Source organism: Oryctolagus cuniculus, chromosome 13 (assembly GCF_051225735.1).
Source record: "Oryctolagus cuniculus isolate XC-2025 breed Fujian yellow rabbit chromosome 13, ASM5122573v1, whole genome shotgun sequence".
Classification (NCBI taxonomy): domain Eukaryota; kingdom Metazoa; phylum Chordata; class Mammalia; order Lagomorpha; family Leporidae; genus Oryctolagus; species Oryctolagus cuniculus.
In genome coordinates this window covers 12,291,781-12,300,705 of record NC_142879.1, presented here as the reverse complement: position 1 = coordinate 12,300,705, position 8,925 = coordinate 12,291,781, and positions in this window count along the sequence as shown.

Below are 8,925 nucleotides of genomic sequence, written 5' to 3'. Positions count from 1 at the left end.
AAGTTAGGCACTGCTGCAATAAAAGCCTGATTTTTAGACAATGGGCTTTGGGATCAAAATCACCATCATTTCCAACAAGCTTTCTTCCTACTTACCACAACAATGCATGTGAACTTCTCGTTTCTATTGGGAAACTTTTCATTTGAAATAACCTATGGATATGAATTTAACTTAATGATAATCTTGAAAACTTCTATAATTCTCTTAAGTTTTTCATAAAAGCAAATTCAATGAAGAATACAGAGTTTTCCTTTACTTGTTGGCTTTGTGTTTCAAACCCACACTTTCCACACCACACGTCATTCCTGATAAACTCTAGGGGTTGAGGCATGAGCTGTTTTCTTTGTTTTTGAAAGAGCTGGTCTTATTTAAATAAAACTGAGTGATATAAATGATTAAATTGTGTAAAACCATCCTGATTTAAAGTACTCCATGCAATAAGCGAACACAGAATTACAATTAGAAGTCACTCCTAATTGTATATTGAAAATAGGCTTTCACATAATTCTTCCCTCATTAACAGAGCCAAGCCGTGTTCCAGAAAAAGCCTTATTCAGAAAGAGAGTGGTGTACAATGCAGAGTAATATGTTCATAACTCCTAAGGCACTAAGTCCTAGGAGTGAGCTTGGACAACTCCTTCTGGAGATTACTATCCTCTGGTCCCATGTCCCTGACTCTGGAGCCACTTATTCTTCAACATGACATCAGCCCACGCTGAAAGCACAACCTACCCTTTCCCAATCTGATTTCTAGAGACTTAACAGCTTAGCTGTGGATCCACATGAATAAGCTTTTCTTACACTTTCTTTTTTTTTTTTCATTTTCAATTATCTTTATATACAGAAGATCAATTCAGTATATTACACTTTCAAAATGTTGAATCTTGTTGAAATATAGTACATGACATTATTTGCAAATTGTTGTTGTGATTGTCCATAATACTCATTACTACTACTTTATCTGTAAAAAGCATGTAAATTGAAGTAGCATGGATGTTAACTTCATTTCTAATTACAATACTCATCATGCAACAATGCTTCACAGTCTCCCCTTTATCAATAGGTTGCATCGACGCTTTCATTGTTTTAACCATTTAGTACGTTTTCTTCTTTTTATCTTTTTATTGGGGAGCGTGCACTTTTTCTGATGTTTCACCAATTTCTGTAAGTCCTACTGAGTCTTATGCATGTATTGTGTGTGGAAAAGTTACAGACATATTGCATTTACATCCCATAATTCCTAGCACAAAGGGACACTAAAAAATTGCTTCCTGGTGACAGTGATTGTAAAGTGGCTGTCATGCAAATTCCAATTCAGCTAGCAGAACAATATTTTTAAATATGATTATTTAAATGAATAAAATACTTGGAATATTCAGAATATCAAATGAATGGTTGTAGCTCTCTCACACTGGGAAATACTATGGTATACTGTGATATTTTTGGTAATGTTTGTAACAGAATTGTGTCGTCAGTAGGTGGCGCTACGTGTTTTATTAATAATCACTGGCTACTCCCTTTTACAAAATCTATCAACAGTTTAACTATTTTAACAAAATTTCAAAATTACTAAAAGCTTATCAAGTGAGTCATCTTGATTGCCTGTGGTGCTGATTTACTTGCTTTAATTCCAAACGAGAGCCCAGATTTCCCCAATGCTATGCCTTTTATTTAATGTGATATTCAACCAGATCAATACTAGAAAAAGATCATTACAAACATATTTCTTTTACTAACGGGGTATTCATATCATAATTCTAAGAGACTGTACATAGAAACCTAATGGCCATCTAACTGTGACTGACTTGACATAGCTCATCATAACCTCCAAATTATGCATTCACATAACCTCTCATGACTTCTGTGGTTAAAAGAAAAAAACACAAATGCAAAATTGAGGAAGTGAAGCAGTTATGTATTTTATAAAAAAAATATAACTGGCAGGGTGAGGAATGTCTGGGCTATGGGATATACGAGGCCCACAGAATATTTTGTCTGGCCCTGGAAAAGCAACTATAGGTAGGGACTCAAGATTCAATAAATCTGTGGTAGCCTAATTTTTAATGAATGATTTGTATGGACCATGAATGATGTTATAAATATTCAAATGGCCCTTGGTAAAAAAAAAAAAGTTCCCTACCCCTGGGAGGAATGAAAATCAGTGATTTTACAGAGAGTACAAAAGAATAAGAAATCAGAGGATCAATAATTTTGCAGCTCAATGTAATTTTATACAAATTTTACCATAACTGATGCAAATGATCTTATGTGGTGTTTAGTTTTATGTATCAACTTGGCAAAGCTATGATACATAGCTGTTTGTTCAAACCCTAACACAGGTTTCGCTGTGAAGATATTTTTCAGATGTGATTAGCAGTTATCATCAGTAGACTTTAGGTACCAATCACTTGATGGAATAAAGAGCAAAAAGTAGGAATTATGCAGAACTGTGACACAGAAATACTGCTTGAATTTTTAGCTACAAATCTGGTCTGCATTTCTGATTTACAGACCATAATACTGCAGATCCCAATATTGCATGAATTTATTCTTTTAAATCTCTCTCTCTCTCTTCCTTCCCCTGCTCTTACTCTCTCCAGCTCCCCCCACCATTCCTATCAGTCTTGATTTCTCTACTCACAGATTGTAAAGATATTTTTTCTAATATTCCATAATTTTAGGAAAATGTTTAGGCTTTTGATTCAATTGAAATATATTCTGGTATGGTATGAAGAAGATATCTAAATATGTTATTTAAATTATTTAATTATTAACTTATTTTTATTTATTTGAAAGTCAGGGAGACAGAAAGATAGAAGAGGGAGAGAACATCCATTTACAGGTTCACTCCTCAAACGCCTGCAACGGTAAGGGCTGTACCTGGCCAATGCCAGGACCTTGAACCTCCATTTGGGTCTCTCATATGAGGGACCCACCCAAGTACTTGCACTATTTCTGATCCAGTAGGAAAGTGAATCAGAAGCAGTGCTGAGACTCAAACCCAGACACTTGGATATGGGATGTGAACATCCCAAGTGATGTTTTAACCTCTGCATTAAGTACACACACCTTTATTAAAAAATATGCACCATCTTGCTATTTTAATGTCAATAATATTTACTGAACAATACAGAATTGTGTTATATATTGTTCAATTTAATCCCATCTTTTGGGGATTGATTTGAGTATTAAAGATCTTGAAGAGCAGACAAGTATCAAATGATTATGTGGTTGAATCAATTTATACAGATTTAATTGGTAGAATCAGCATCCTAACCCAAGCAAAAATGACTCCACATATTCAAACTTCTAATACGAGTTCTTTTCTCCCCATACTTAAAGAATCATTTTTGTAATGCACCAAGTTCTCATAAATACATAGATTTGATTATGGACTTTCTATCATATTTCAACAATTGGTTAAAATATATTATTTTTACAATTCTAATCTTATTTTGTTTACCTGTTTACAATAAGTTCTTAGGTTCAAATCCACACCCTTTGGCATCTCCCTCCACTTACTCCTGGAGCCTCAGATATGGGTAAATACCGTTTCCACACATGTTTTCTATAATCTGGTCCTAAAAATATTTTGTCAGTTAATGCACAGAAGCACATTTAATCCATGTAGCATTCATGTCAACATGTCTTTGTTCATACTCCTTCATAGGCCTGATCTTTCTTGTTTATTGGATGAACAGCTACTTATTTCTAAAGAGTAACTCAAATCGTCACCATCTCCATCCTTTCCTCCCTTTCCATCCTAACCAAGTAGAAGGAACCACTCTCTCCTCCCTGGTGTGTCCATCCTCTACCCACGTTACCGTGCTTATTAATTTATATATTTCTCTTTCCACCTCAACGTGAGTGTCTCAAAAGCAGCATATTTCTTACCTAGTCACTAGTGTATCCTGAGTAAATATTTGTTGAGTAAGTTAATATAAAACAAAGATCATCACAACATCTTATTTATTAAAGGATACAATGCATTTTTAAAGGAGACAAAAATCCTTTGCAAGACAACTGTAAGAAGTGAGTGTACTGAAGCGTACTCAATTAGTGCAAAGTGGTGTCTGGAATGACGATGCAAGCTATAGTATGCTTAATGAACCGGGGAAAGAGGCAAGGGAGATCAGAGAACTCTGTATTGTAAGAAATTGTCTGATGTCTGCTTGATAATTTGTGTCTGTTGTGTCCATTCAGCAATGTATGTGATAGGGACTCCAGGGATCATCTTGATGTTTCACTTCCTGTTTCAGTTAATTGTGGCTACCATATAGCACTTATGGTGTTAATTTCTGCACTAGTTACCTACACAGGTGTGCTCTACATCTTACATCCATGGAAATCCTAGAAGACTCAATATCTCTGCCCCTCTCACAATTTCAGACATTTCACAGTCAATTACACAAAGGGGTATATGTAGTGTACAGACAGTGCATCACTGACCGCAGTAAATACAGTTTGCATTGGAAACATCAATGCAGTTGATACTAACCATCATGCAACAACATGGGCCTGGCTGTATGTTATAATGGAAAAGTAGGCAGCAAAGATGCTGATGACCTCCGTGTTTTGCCTTGACATCTTCTATGATTCCACTATTGATTTGATATTGCAGGAGAAAAAAATCTGACTTCAAAATTGCCATTCAGCTTAGCTTACATAGGAAAACCAAACAACATGCACTTTCTGGTGCTTCTGCGTGAGCCAGGGCTCTTTTCTGTACTGGAAGGACAGCTAATGATTTCATTTCATTTAATAGATGAGTTCTGGAAGTAGATTTAGAAGTTTGCTTTAAAAGGTTTTCAGAAACCAGAGTTCTCAGAATTACCAATTTGCTTCTGAGGAGATTCCGGGGCTTGATGGCATTATAAGACTTTGGGATTCACCTGTTTAGGTTCTGGTGGCCAAGGGTAGGGATGTTCGTGGGGGAAATGTAGTGTATACCGTGCCCTCCCCCATTATCCACAGGAGGTACATCACAAGGCCTCTAGTGAATGCCAGAAACCATAGATAATACCAAACTTCCCTCACCCGACACATACACACACACACATCATGATTTGCCCTATACATGCATACATATAATAAAGGTTAGTTTACAAATAAAATTCAGTGATAGATTAATAATTTTAAAACTTTTAAAATGAACTATAACAGTATACTGTAATAAAAATTACATGAATGTGCTCTCTCATTCATTCTTAAAATATCTTACTGTACTGTATGATATCTTGTGAAGATGTGAGATGATAAAATGCTTAGGTGATGAGATGAGATGAAATGTAATGTGGTGAATGATGGAGACATTTTTATGTAATGTTAGCTTCCCACTTAAGAGTCACTTGAGTGCAAACTCCATGATACTGTGGGGTGGCTGCTCAGTGACGAACAGTCAATGTACATTTCTCTATTTGTCAGCATGAGTTGTACATAAGATACTTTGTTTTTTTGGCAATCAATATTGCAGAGTTATTTATACTGTGGCCCTTGGGTTGGGAGTGCTTGGAATACCACCTATGCGGACACAGTGGATGAAGACATGATCTGAGCTGATGGAGTCCGATGGTGCAAAATATCTTTTGCTACTTATAATAGTATGCAATTTGAAATGTATGAATTGTTTATTTCTGTAATTTTTCATTGAGCATTTTCATACCACAATTGGCTATGGATAACTGAAATCATGGAGTGCAAAACCATGTGATTTAAAGTGATTAATCTACAGCTTAATTGTCTCATTGAACTCATTTAACTTAGGAGAAGCCCATGAAAGAAAACACAAGCTTGAAATCAACTTATTTTCTTGTCTTCCAACAGTGTTAAAAGCCAGTTTTCAAAATCCTGCAGTTAAGAGAGGGAGAAAAAAATCTTGGTCATTGTCATGAACAGCCAGTATAATGATTGTCAATATGGGTATAGCCACGCGTCAGCTCCTGTGAACCGAGTCTTCATCACAGTCAACTCTCTGTTGTAGGCACTCACAGGTGAGATAACTGAAGGTCACACTGCAGTGGGGCAAGTCAGATCCAAGTCACAAAGTACTGGCATAGGTGGTGTTCCAAGCACTCCCAACCCAAGGGCCTCAGTATAAAGAACTCTGCAATATTAATTTCCAAAAAACAAAGTATCTTATGTAAAACTCATGCTGACAAATAGAGAAATGTACATGAAATGACAGATTATTCTTGTAAAACAGAAAATGCCCAGTGATGAAAAACAAGCACAAAAAACTATATAACATTAGAAAAGAAAAATTAAAGTGCTGTCAGTTTTATGTTTAAGCATTCTCAATACAGATGAAGTTGGAACAAAAATTTCTTTAAAGCATTCAGAGTTTGTAATAGACAAGGTGCAATTAATTTGCATTCAATTCAAACTCTTTATGAACATAAAAGACAAGTGAGAACTTCTAATTGATTTTCATAAAGCCAGCAAAGCACATCTCAAAATATGACAGTCATAGAACATAAAAAAAAATAAAAAATAGTATTTCATATGAGAAAACAATATACCATAAAACACTTCTTTATATCTTAAAGACATCACCTACTTACTATTCCTCTACTTTTATTAATTGTAAAGATTGGAAAGATCCCAATATCTATTTCTTACCACATGGACAAGGCATTTGATAACTGTTTTTCTGCCAGCAGGGTTTAAGACCCAAAGGGGGGAAGAAGCATGCCTCATTCTGACTCCATGGTCACTGTGACTAGGTCCCTCACTTTTAGAATGTGACAGAAATGGACTGTCAACCGTCTCCATAAGGTGTGCAGTAGCTGAGATTGTCTAACTTTCCTGCCATGTCTGCAATCTACATTTCCTCAATAGCAATAACCCTTTTAGCAGTTTTTTATGCTTCTAATTCCTTTTACTAATTCCTTCCAGACTGAAATATCTACAGTGACTGAAACTTTCCCTGTCACCATTGGCTGTGATTTGTACTGAAAGAGTTACTTGCAACAATACTATAAAATGTAATCTGAGAAGGATATATGACCTGTTCACACTTGAAAATAGTAATGACCAACATCAGCCAGGAATGGAATTTTGATAACCTGCTATGTGTAATGGAAAAAAGAGCTCATACCTCTATTGGTTGCATTTGCTGGGATAAAGTATCCTTTGAAGGAACAGATTTGGAGGAGCAATAGCCTCTACAATAAAATATTATTCTGGAGATGACTAACAACTCATGGGTTGGCTGACGCTTCACATTGCCCAAGAGAACCTACAGAAGAAAATAACAAACTCATGGTTTTTAGTTCTCTGTTCAAGGAATGGTTGGAAACTTGTGGAATTCTATAACGGCTGGGAAAAATGCTGTTACATTGTTGAGCCAAAGGGTTGATGTAACCCATTTCTATAGCTCATATTTTGATTTTAAGATTATAAAATTACAATACATATTGAGTTTAAACCTCTTCATAGCTTTTATTTGTTTTAATTGAAAGGCATGATAGAGAAAGTAGGAAATAGAGAGGAGAGAAAGAGAGAGAGAGAGAGAGAGAGAGAGAGAGAGAGAGAGAGAGAAGAGAGATCTTTTAATTACTAATCCACTGACAAAATGACTGCAGCAGCTGGGAATAGGCCGGGCTGAAGCCAGCAGCCAGGACTTCCATCTAGGTTTCACACATAGGTAGCAGAAGGGCAAAGACTTTGGCCCTCGTTCATAGCTTCCTAGGCACATTAGCAGGAGATAGGGCATGAATGCATTCCAAATGGCACCTTAAATAGTTGCACCACAACCCCCGCCCCGTCTCAACAGTTTTATATGAAATTTAGGGTGGCTGTGGGAATGTGGTGTACCAGTTAAGACACTGCTTGGGATGCTCACACCCCGTGTACAAGTGCCTGCTTTGAGTCTTGAATGCACTGCTGACCCATTTCCTGCTGATGCACACCCAGGGAAGCAGCAGATGATGGCTCATGTCCTTGGTGCACTGCCATCCCTGTGAGAAATCTGGACTGAGTTCCAAGCTCCTGGTTTTGCCCTGGCCCTGTTTCAGCTGTTGTGTGCATGTGGGTGGTGTATGATCTTCTTCTGCATGTGTATGTGTGTGTGTGTGTGTGTGTGTGACTCTTCCTTTCAAAGAAATAAATAAAAAGATCTTAGAAATAATAAACCTAAACAGACTAATTACCAAGATGGAAATTGAATCAGTAATAAAGAACTTCCAATAAAAAAAAAAAGCCCAGGACCAGATTGTTTAACTACTGAATGCTACCAGAACTAATTGTAATTTTTTCTTAAATTATTCAAAACTATTGAAAGGGAGGGAATCCTCTCAAATTTCTTCAATGAGGCCAGTATAACATTAATTCCAAAACCAGGGAAAGATACAACAAAGAAAGAGAACTGTAGACCAATGTCACTGATGAACATGTTTGCAAAAATACTCAAAATACTAGCTGATTGAATCCAGCAGCACATCAGAAAGACCATTAACCTAATCAAGTAGGGATTATCCCTGATATGCAGGGATGGTTTAACATTATCCAATCAATAAATGGGATATATCACATTAACAAATTGAAGAATAAAAACAATATGATTATCTCAAAAGATGCAGAGAAAGCATTTCATAAAATATAACATCCATTCATGATAAAAGCCTTAAGCAAATTAGGTATAGAAGGAACATTTCTCAACACAATCAAGGCATATACAAAAAACCTATGGCAAACATCATATTGAAAGGGGAAATGCTGAAAGCATTTCTGTTAAGATTCAGAACCAGAAAAGAATGCCCACTTTCACAATTGCAAGTCAATATAGTCCTGGAAATGTTAGCCAGAGCCATGATGCAAGAAAAAGAAATCAAAGGGATACACATTGGAAAGAAAGAAGTCAAATTATCCCTGTTTGCAGATGACGTGATTCAATATGTATGGGAGCCAAAAGACTCTAATAAGAGA